The following is a 12,734-nucleotide window of genomic DNA, read 5'->3' as shown; positions in this document are numbered from 1 at the left end:
TATTAAATACGCAATTTAAAAAATTTAAAAGATGTTTATAGTTTTCAATCTCATTAAACTTTACCTTTACCTTTAATTTATTTTAACTATATATTATTTATTTAGTCAACCTAAAAAAATAGAAAGTTTTTTGAATTTTGAATTCTAAAAAAATATTTAATGCAGTTGATTATGGAAATTAATTTAGATTCCTTAATAAGTTACGAAATTTGACCATCAATTTAGTCTTAAGTATAAAAAATTTAGACCCTATTAAATACAGAAATTGACAAATTAAAAATATTTTTTATAGTTTCTAATCCCATCTATCAATATTAATGTCTTCAATCTCAACAAACTTTTAATCTTATATATTTGACAAATTGTTAATTAGACATAAATGTCAAAATTAATGTATAAAAATGAAAAAATATATATAATGAAACTAATTGTTAAAGAAGGTAATAATCATCATTATTTATTTTTAATATTATCAAACATTATTTCAAAATTCTCAACGAAAGTTAAAAGATTTTTATACTTTATAAATCAGTTGTTGTCATTTTCCATATTATTTGTTCGATATATTTTCAAAAACGTTTATTATTAACACAATTAACATTATATTATGATCATATTACCAAAAATCAAATTATTTAAATATTAATGATTTCCAAAATATTTATAAATCTAATGGTTTTGACTCCGGGTAATTATGGAAGTCAAATTAAAACATTTAAACTCTAATTTATTTTAATCACACTAATAATATTGTTACAAAGATTTTTGTATTTTAAGAATGATTTCAAATATTATAACAACTTACTACCATTTGACCAAAATGATATAATCACAATTAATGATACTATATTTTGCCAACTTCAAAACCATTTATACTTTCTATATATGTAAATCGTATGATTTTAAGCATTTACAATATATGTTGACCACTAATTAATTTATTAGTTATGAGTTATGACGTTTCTTTAAAATCAATTTTGGAGGGCATTTATGACACAATTATACGTTTTACCTTTTCAACAATTCTTAAAACGGACTTGTTTTTCAGATTTTTCAAACGTTTACGTACTACATTTAATAATTTTAACTTTTATTATATTTTTCATTCGTAAAAAAGTTTATGTCTCAAATTCTTATGGCTCAGTTGTCAGTCGTGTGATTATCTATGATTATTTGTTTGAAATTAAAGATTACAAAAACCGGTATAATAAAAAACTATGATACTCATTAATTATATATACACACACACATATTGTTTATATTTGTTGTCAAATTAGTTATGCAAAATGTGTATAAGATAATACATTTTTATGTTGATTTCATTAGAGTATTATGTTTTAATTAACATGTGTTATTTGTACTCATGGTATAATTTAAAAACATGTTTTAAATTTTCATTTATCTCTGATTGACTTTGTATGTTTTTGTATTTGAATTAAAATAACAATGTTACGTCTTGTAATTAATGTAAAATGATCTTTTTTTAATTTGACATCTACATTTCTTTAAACTTATAATAGATACATATATATGATTTTATAGTTTCCAATATCATCAAACTTTATATTTTATTTATGTGTAAATGTAAATAATGTCTAAATTTCAAGATTTATGCCTTAAATAAAACTCGCATATTTCCGATAACCAACTTTAAATATTCTAAATATATATGTTTGAATTCACATTGCAAATTATTATCATTATTATTTTTTGTTTGAATTAGCAAGTAACTAATGTTACCACAAAACATCTTTGTTTCTATTCGTTTGCTTTCTATGGTAATAATGAAGTTATTTGACGTCCGGTAACTATTTTTAATATTACAGTATGACTGGGTAATGTTATCATTTATTTATAAATGCAACATTTGCATGGTAACTATTTGTTAGTCTTTGTATTTGATTCAAATAAGTTATAATGTCTTATAATTCATGTAAAATTATCATTTATTTATAGATACAACATTTGCATTTCATTAAATTTATATGATGTTATGTATATATTATATTTTTAAATATGTTCCACCCGTGTGTAACACATGTATTATCTTATTATTAAATATGTTATGATTTTAAATATATGTGTATATTTAATTAGGATGCTATTGTATTTTTTTAATTTTCAGGTGACGAAACAAAATTAGTTTCTTTTGATAGATTGTTGAAGAACTTAATGGTGGGTTAATATGAAAGAACAAGGTTAGTCTTTGTGAATGTTTTTTTTGGTTCGGTGTACATTAAGTTATTTTAACTTTGAACTTTTAATATCTAGACAATCTAAATGTTTAACTTTTTAGTCAAAAACTTGTGTATCATATTTGTGTTGCTTGAATATGTTATGTATATTTATTAGGTTTGTTGATATATGTTTTTCCACCGTGTATATTAAACATTGAAGAAGTTGATGGTGGACTAATATGATGATAACATTCATGTCTTCGTTTGATTTTTTAATTTAGGTGTATAGTAAGTTTGTGTAAGTATTAAGTTTTTATGTACACAATCTAAATGTTTAATATTTTGGTTACAAACTTATGTTAAATATTTGTGTTGGTTTAATATGTTAGTTATGAAATTTTATGGTTGTCTATATTTATATGGTTGTTTCTATATTTTCAATCCATGTGTAACATGGGTTACTATTATAGAAATATATTGGTGGGTTAGATACTTTTACATAAATGAATTTCTGATCATCTATGTCGATTCAAGTTAGCCGAGAGTCTTCATATCTAGTTGAGTAAGTTGTGTTATTGTTGTTTCCTGTGTAATATTTCTAATTTTCATGTCTTTAATATCTCTGTAAACACCAAATATAAATAACCTACAATAACACCTTATGTTGTCATTTCAAATGACATGTATTTGTTCGAAAATTTAAATATTTTCACCCGTGTCGTACACGGGTTAATAACCTAGTATATATATATATATATATATATATATATATATGTTTAAGTTCAAGTGAGAAGTGATCTTATTGTGAGAAATGCAAGAAATGGTTTTAACCAATCATATTTTTTTCTTTTTCCTTTTGCTTTATTTAATTATAAGGACATAGTAGTAAAATGCAAAAACTTTTATTTTTGTTAAGTAATCACAAATATAGTAACTTTACAAAACCACATTATTATTATTATCTTAAAATCATTATTTATCAAATAATAGTACTCATATTTAAATTCAAGATTTTTGTATGTCAAAACTCAAAAGTTCTCGACCAAAATTCCGAAGGCAATATTTTTTATTTTTATTTTTTGTAATCAAGAAGATTTTATCATGTGGAAAAAAATCATAACCATATATGTAAATAATAACTCTTGTTATTCTGTTCGTGATTTGTAGGTTTTTATTCAACAATGAATATTAATTATTCTTATTTTATGTATATGAATTTAATCACCTATTATTTTTTAACTTTTTATTTTTAATCGGATTAAAATATATCAGTATATCTTTTGAGTATATGTAATCAATATAATTTTTTGAGTCGATTCATGATGGGAAATAGGTTGGATACACTTCTTTCATATCTTTTTATATAATTTTATCAATTAGCTATATTTTTTCACAACCCGACGGGTATCCCCGAAACCCGACGGGTAATTACCCGATAAATACCCGATGGGTTTGGGACGGGTTTGGTACGGGATTTATTAAACGGGTTTGGGTTTGGGATTACCTAAACCCGACCCATTGTCATTCCTACCGGTAGTGAACACATTATATGTATCCCTACATTAGTAGTCAACAACCTACATTAATTACACTAAGATTTTATCATATGGAAAAAATTATAACCATATATGTAAATAATAACTCTTGTTTTTCGGTTAGTGATTTGTGGGTTTTTATTCAACAATGAATATTAATTATTTTTATTATATCGTATATGAATTTAATCACCTATTATTTTTTAACTTTTTATTTTTAATTAGATTTAAATATATTAAGATTCTTTATTCTTATTATAGCGTCATCCTACATTCAAACAAATCAATCCCTTTGAAAAAACGATCAAGCATATATCAAAGATGTTTATTTTGGTGAGCAAATCAATAAGACAAATAATTATTATTCGGGTAGTGAACACATTATGTTTATCCCTACATTAATAGTCAACAACCTACATTAATTACATTATTCATTCTCATTAAAGAAAATATCATTTCCTACACAAACTAACATCACACATATAAATAATAAACAAATAAGAAATCATTCTCGTATGTATAATTGTTATATTACCTACACAACAAAACACATAACATATATACACATACACAACTAATAAATATCCTACACATTAAAAGAAACTCATACACATGTACCTACACAAGTAGTGTACGGTAAATCCTACACAACTTCTTGGTTAATTAATAGTAACCAAAAAATAATTAACACATTACACTCCAACACAACTTCTTGGTTAATAACTATAGAATGTAAGGCCCCGTTCCCGGCAGCCCTACTTTAACGTCGGATTTACTCATAAACACAGTTCTTACAATCAGAGTTACTTAAAACTTTTCGCGGAATATAAAACATCAATCATTCGTTACAAAACATTAAATCTTTTCTTTGATACCATAACACAAATCATTATATTTAAAACATCTTTTCTTCTATCTTCAGATGCCAGCCGTTCAATCCATGCCATGTGCCATTCTCATGCTAACTCTATAATCAACTCACCTGCGTGCATACTAAAAGTCAGCTACGCTGAGTGAGTTCTAGTTAATCAAGCAACTTATCATACAACCACTACATGCATCATATACGTATCCGAAGACACGTAGTCCACTATCTAACCTGCTCACCTTACCACTTAACCTCTTATTTACCCCTACCACTTTGCCACTTTAATAACGTATAACGTTAGGCCACTTTGCCACTTTAATAACGAAGTCACGTATAGGCTTACCCTACCACGTGCTACCGTCATGCCACTAACACTCTTACTAGACTCTTGCCACTTCTAACACACTCTACCTCTACTTGTCTACAACACACTTCATAACATTTCATCATTTACATAATATCCAAGTTACATCATAAGATCGTTCACGCACAGACAAACATTATAAAATAGCTACCTCGTATAACATCTATAGCATACACTTACCACTTAAGGTAAGTGTATTCACACTTCACATCGAGTATGCACATAGCCCCGAAAACATAACAAGGAAAATGGGGCTAGAAACTCACCTGAAGTCGGTTACGTTCACCGTTAATAGTTATTCCTTTCTTCAGTTGGGCACGGCTAACTGTATAACAATTACACGTATCAATACTCGTTTAATCTAGTCTTGTGGACTCGTTTTAGCTTACTTTCACTTAGACTTTAAGCGGACCTAAACATTATGCGAACTTAGCTTAGGCGAATTTGATCTTGGCGAAGTTAAACGTCCAACGAACTTACGTAAGCGAACTTGTATTAGGCGAAATTCACTGTAGGCGAACTTGTTTAGCGACGAACTTATACGTTTAAGCGAACATGCCAGACTGGCGAACTTGCTATGCTTAGAGAACTTGCTGGGCGAACTTGCTGTGGGCGAAGTTACCCAGCAGCAGCTACGGCTCATCCCAAAACCTCTATAATCAGTCCGTTTTCAATGTGTAATATATTGATAAGATGTTAATAATTCTCGCAAACATTCCCTTAGCCATTTTTGGATAAAACACGACCCGAAAGTGCGTAAAGTTTTAAGGGTTTATTTTTAAACAAGCCATAACAGCCGTAGGTTCGTTAAGTTTGTCTCTAACATCAAGTTTACAACTTTACGTTCCATTTACACCCGATCTAATCTCGTTCTAAGTTTCAAGGTTAAACGTTAATAAAAACGTAAACTTTAAGGTAAAAGACATACCTTTAGTGCTCGTTTGGATCTCGTTTAACTTGGTTATAAACTCTCAATCTTGTATATAGCTCGTGTAATAACGATCTAATCCCAACTAGCGTTCGTTTGGACTCGGATCTCGCTCTCTCTCTCTCGGCGGCCGTATATGGTGTAGTGTATGTGTTTGTTTTAGTTTGTAGAGAATAAGGTGGATAAGATGGATGGAAATGGAAAGGATTAGGGTTTAAGGGGGGTATTTATACTCCCTTACGCCCATGGACCTAAGGTCCATCTTTCCTTTTTGGTCCATAACTAATCCCATCTAATTATCCTACTTACTCTTTCATCTATTATTATTACCGCTCCGCTAACTCATTTAGTTCACCCGACGCAAATAATATATTAACTATTATTCTAGAAATTTCGGGATGTTACAAGTCTTCCCCCCTTAAAGCTAGCTTATTCCTTGTAAAAGAAACACTTCTTATATTTACACACGTTATTGGGTCGCCTCCGCTTTATGGGTCATCCTTCTTACTCTTGACTTGCAGTCATCGAGCGGTGATCGTGTGTTTAGCTATTATGGCAGCTTGTCCATGAGGCCCTCGATGTACCAAGTCCCGTCTCGTCTTCCTAAGGGACCTTGTTTTATATAATAACGCTAAATCCTAAGCCGACGCTTTACCATCACACAACTACTTATCATAACCAACATGCATTCAAGATAATTCATAAGTCACTTATATATAAAATCACAAGAAGACACAACTCATTCATAAAACATGAAAAGAAAGTCATTTAAGCTTGCTAGACAAACGTAGGTTCGTACCGTAACATAAAACACCACTTAACATAAAACAACTGTGACGAGCCACTTATTCTTCCGCAACCTTCTCAGTGACCATTAAACCATTCCTTCACGCGTCTCCCTTCCTTCCCTCCGCTGCCACGACTTCTCCACATTCTCTGGCTATGTGACCTGACTTACCACACCTGTAACATTTCTAGTCCTCGGTGCATTCACGAGAGATGTGTCCCTTCTTCACGCACCGGTAGCACTGGTTTGGACCAGCCTTGCATTCTCCCAAGTGCATCTTCCCGCACACTTTGCATGTTTCCTTGTCTGCCATCTTCTGTGCCTTCTTCCCCTCATACTCCACGCCATCTGCATGCCGTTTGTTTCCTTTCCCTCCTTCCTTATTTCCCACTTCCACATCATCCGCCACCAGATAATCATAAACCATTTCTGCTAACTCAACTGCAGACTCAAAGGTAGCAGCTTTGTTAGCCGTGACTAACATGTGGACCTTCTGGGGAAGTCCCCTGATGTAGCATTTAATCCGTTTCGCCTCAGTATTCACCATGTCAGGAACCAGCCTAGACATGTGGTTGAATTCAGTGGTGTACTTGCGGTGTGTCATCTTTCCCGCCTTTAGATTCAGAAACTTCATCTCGGCCTTCTCCACCTCAGCATCAGCACAGAACCTCTTCATCACTAACTCCTTCAGGTCATTCCACCTCATTGCCTTAATCTCTTCTCGAGTCCTCTTTTGTTCCACAGTTTCCCACCAGTACATAGCCTCATCTTCAAATGATTGAGTGGCATAGCCCACTGCTTGGTCGGGACGACACTCGCTAATTCGGATAATCTTGTCCATAGTGGTTATCCATCGGAGAGTAGCGATTGCGTCTCCCAAACCAGTTAGCTTTGGCGGGTCACAACCCTTGAAGGACTTGTAGTTACACCCACCTCGGCCTTTCTTTCCATCATCAGCTTTCACAGACCCAGCTTCACTTGAGTCACCCTTCACTCCTTCACCATATTTCCTACCATTCTCTCCTGATCCTTCAGCAGTTCTCCCAAGACTTCCAGCAGATCTTTCGGGATTCTGGTTCTTCATAGCAGCGGCTACAGCTTGAACAATGGCTGCTTGAACCGCAGGGTCAAGTTGAACTCCTTCGTTGTTGCTCGGGTTTCCTCCAGCTGTGTTTCCTTCATCTCCGGTGTTGGAAGCTGCCTCTACTGAAGGTTGTCGGACCAGACGAGGCCTGCCACGACGTTGTAAGGCCCCGAACCCGGTAGCCCTACTTTAGCGTCGGATTTACTCATAAACACAGTTCTTACAAATCAGAGTTCATTAAAACTTTCGCGGAATATAAAAACTTTCATGAAACGTTACAGCAATCCAAAACTTGCCTTAATTAAACATTCTTGTCTTTCAAAATAAACGTCAATTACATTAAAACATCTTGAGTCTTCAGATGCCAGTCTCCTATTCTCCCACCATGTGCCCGCTCAAGCTAGCTGTCTCATTTTACTCACCTGCGTGCATACTAAAAGTCAGCTACGCTGAGTGAGTTCTAGTTAATCATACACTATACAAAACATACACATACATACATATCCGAAGATACATATCCATACTTAACTAGTTACCCTTCTGTTCTACATACATACTTACTACCATACATACATATCTACAATCCCTAACCTCAGTCCACTGAGAGTACGTTCATAGTCCGCCGTCTATACCTGTACTCAAGGTCGTGAACACGTAAAAGGTCCGCAGTCCTTACCTATGTTCACCATTCATGGTACGTGCAAGGTCCGCGGTCCTTCCCTATACCATCCCACTTCCACAACACGTACAAGGTCCACAGTCCTTCCCCATGTTGCAACCTAATTCATAGCACGTACGAGGTCCGCAGTCCTTCCCTATGCTACCACAGCACGTATAAGGTCCACAGTCCTTCCCTATGCTGATGCCTATCTATGATACGTATAAGGTCCGCAGTCCTTAACTACGTTGTCGTCTATTATCTGTAACACGTATAAGGCCCACCGTCCCTATCTACGTTTACATCTATCATCTACATTACGTATAAGGCCCGCAGTCCTTAACTATGCCATCACCAGCCGAGTCTATGCCTGACAGAAGCTAGAGGGATTTGCCATCCTAACTTACTATGTCGAACGTAGAACTCACATACCATTCGTGTACCTGTATACACATACTTCACATATACAATAACTACATTATAGCATAAGAACACTCTAGGCGTTCTTTACATCCTTCATTTAACAACCATACCCCTTGTCGTTACGTGCAATATCCGAAGATCGTTCACGCCCCGACAAGTATTCATTTGTAATATTCATACATCTTCAATATATAATATTCGTACCTTAATTTTTAACCTGACAGTACGCGCAATATCCGAAGAACGTTCGCGTACCGACAAGCAATCATTCATATCCATCACATATATCACATATGGCATACACTTATCACTTAGGATAAATGTATTAACAACACATCGAGTATGCACACAGCCCCGAAAACATAACACATAAATGGGGCTAGAAACTCACCTGAACCCTGCTTCTTCCTCCGATAGTTGTAAATCCCTTCTTTAACTGAGCTCGGCTGACTGTATAAGTTACACGTATCAATACTCGCCTGATCTAATCTGGTGGCCTAGTACTAGTTTACTTTTACTTATCGTTTTTAATCTATTTTCTATTCGAACTTGACTTTAGGCGAAGTTAAACCTTAGGCGAACTTGGCTTTAGGCGAACTTGTCATCAGGCGAACTTAGCTTTAGGCGAAGTTGTCATCGGGCGAACTTAGCTTTTAGGCGAAGTTGTCATCAGGCGAACTTAGCTTTAGGCGAAGTTGTCATCAGGCGAACTTAGCTTTTAGGCGAAGTTGTCATCAGGCGAACTTAGCTTTTAGGCGAAGTTGTCATCAGGCGAACTTAGCTTTAGGCGAAGTTGTCATCAGGCGAACTTAGCTTTTAGGCGAAGTTGTCATCAGGCGAACTTAGCTTTAGGCGAAGTTGTCATCAGGCGAACTTAGCTTTAAGCGAAGTTGTCATCAGGCGAACTTAGCTTTGCAGGCGAAGTTCATCAGGCGAACTTAGCTTGCAGGCGAAGTTGTCGGCTGCAGCTACTGTTCGTTCTTAAACCCTTCGTTTCTTAACCAAATAACTCGATTTAGGTATCCACGGAATCGTCTGACCAGCGCCTACAAACCCCAACCATCAAATCGACCTAACATCGATGTTTAAAGGGTGCGATTTAGGCATATAGGTTACGGGTTCTTTTATGTTAACAATTAACCTATCAATTGCTAATCAATTCCAGTAATATTTGTTGTTTTAGGTTCGTTTATAACAAACTAACACAGATCTATGATTTCCCAAATCAAATCGAACCTATACGAACGATTTCTAACTATAAACGTATCTTGAACGAGTCGAACTACGAACCCGGTTAAGCCTTGATGTTGTTTTGGTCCGTCACGACGTTCCAGCACCAACAAGCTCGGGTTTTCGCCTTCGGATCTTGGTTCGGGTTATAAGATGGTGTTGTGTGTGTTTTGGTGGTGTATGGAATATGTGAGAATGAGGATTAAAGGGTGATTAATGGTATTTATATTTAGGGATCCTGGGCTTAAGCCCATGGACTCTCCTTCCTTCTTTCATAACCCAAGTCCATAACCCATATCCATTACCCAACACTAGCCCGACCCATACCAACTCCTACTCTATTTATTTATTTCCCGATAACCCGAGTAAACTTTCCCTCTATTATTAAGTAATATAATTAGTATTATTTTGGAAATTTCGGGATGTTACAAGTCTTCCCTCCTTAAAGAGGTTTCGTCCCCGAAACCTAACTTATTCCCTATAAAAGGAAAACTCCTTATATTTACACACTTTATTGAATCGCCTTTGCTTTCTGAGTTATCCTTCTTACTCCTGACTTGTAGTCATCGAGCGGTGATCATGTGTTTTAGCTATTTAAGGTAGCTTGTCCATGAGGCTCTCGATGTACCAAGACTCATCTCATCCTTCCAAGGGCTTCGATTAATACTTTTAACACTATTGTCTAAAACAACATTTCATCATAACATAATAATCATTCATAACCAAACTCAATATATTACACGTCACTGATAAACATAAGTTTTAAACCTTAACACAAAACAAGTTCTTAGGCAAATGTAATTTGAATAAACCCTTGCATGAGCAATTATTCCTTCATCAAGTGTTCCTCTCTGCAGTTTCCCCCAAGTATTTATCCTTTCGCACCTCCCGCCCCTGATTCCTTTCAATCCCTAGCCATGTGGTCAGGTTTCCCGCATTTGAAGCACTTTGGACGATCAGGGCATTCTCGAGAGTAATGCCCACTCTTTCCACACCGATAGCACCTGTCTGTCCCAGTCATGCATTCTCCCCGGTGCACTTGCCCACACGTCTTACATGCATCCTTGTTCCCAACCTTGGCCTTCCTCTCATCAGTTGTTGTCACCATTTCGCTAGACCGCTTAGCAGAGGTAGCCCATTTCTTCTCCTTCTTTTCCTCCGCCACCACATCGTCCTCAGCCAGGTCAGCATAAACCACTTCTGCAAGTTCAACAGCAGAGTCAAAGGTAGCAGGTTTATTTGCCCTGACTAATATGCGGACTTTTTGTGGCAATCCCCTCACATAACATTTGATTCTCTGGACCTCAGTGTCAACCATATCAGGCACCAACCTAGATAGTCGGTTGAATTCAGTAGTATACTCACGATGCGTCATCATACCGGCCTTTAAATTCAGGAACTTCATTTCCGTCCTTTCGACCTCGGCTTCTGCACAAAACTTCTTCATCACCAACTCTTTCAGATCGTCCCATCTCAACGCCTTGATCTCATCCCTAGTCTTTCTCTGCTCCACACTTTCCCACCAATACATAGCTTCTTCCTCAAATGACTGAGTAACATAACCCACAGCTTGGTCGGGACGGCATTCGCTAATGCGGATAATCTTGTCCATAGTGGTTATCCACTGAAGAGTAGCGATTGCGTCTCCTAAACCAGTCAGCTTTGGCGGGTTGCATCCTTTGAAGGACTTATAGTTGCACCCATCTTGGCCTCTTTTCCTGTCATCGACCTTCACAGACTTATCCTCACTCGAGGCCTCTCTTTCTCCTTCCCCATCCTTCCTACCATCACCACCCGCCCCTTCAGCAGTTCGTTCACGGCTTCCAGCAGATCTTTCGGGATTCAGGTTCTTCACAGCAACAGCTACAGCTTGAACAATGGCTGCTTGAACTGCAGGGCTAAGTTGAACCTCTTCGTTGTTGTTCTAGTCTCCTCCAGCTGCGCTTCCTTCATCTTCGGTGTTGGAAGCTTCTTCTACCAAGGGTTGCCGGACAAGACGAGGCCTGCCACAACGTCCAGTGCGACCTCCAGTTCCAACAATTTCTCCAACCCCAGCCATCGTATTCTAAAAGGGAAAACACAAACATCATCACTCAAGGAACTATTTAGTACAAGGATAGCAAGGCTAACAGGTAATAACAGTGGCCAGCTGTGACTAGCTGATCACGTTGCTTTCCGTGTCCTATACTGTGACACCCGGTAATTTTTCACACTCTAATGTATATATTTGATTTAAATTACGTATTATTTATATAATTTATATGAGGTATAAACCATAGTATACTTGAAATGTGAACGAGAACAGTCGTTATGCCTATAGGATCGTATAAAGAGCCGATGAGAACGGCTATATGATAAAGACAGCCCAGTAATAGTCATAGGTGACAAACATATCAAGCTAAATATATACCTATGATCCAATATAATGGGTAATGGTAAGACTTTGCCCAATAATGTCCTAATTCCCTAATTAGGACCGAAACGTCAAAAACGTTTAAATAATGGAATATAGTCGCCGAACCGGCCAAATTAATGACACATTATACAGTGAGACGATCAAGATATGAAACTATGAAGGAATTAAAGGTATACTAGTCAAAATAATATGAAGTTAATAATTTAAACAATCCATGAAGGATTACAATATGGAGCACTATTTAACCGAATATAACTCCGGGCT

Source organism: Bidens hawaiensis, unplaced genomic scaffold (assembly GCF_021521415.1).
Source record: "Bidens hawaiensis isolate Kalapana, Puna unplaced genomic scaffold, B.hawaiensis_p1.1 tig00020692_1, whole genome shotgun sequence".
Lineage (NCBI taxonomy): Eukaryota > Viridiplantae > Streptophyta > Magnoliopsida > Asterales > Asteraceae > Bidens > Bidens hawaiensis.
Note: the sequence above shows the minus strand (reverse complement) of the source record.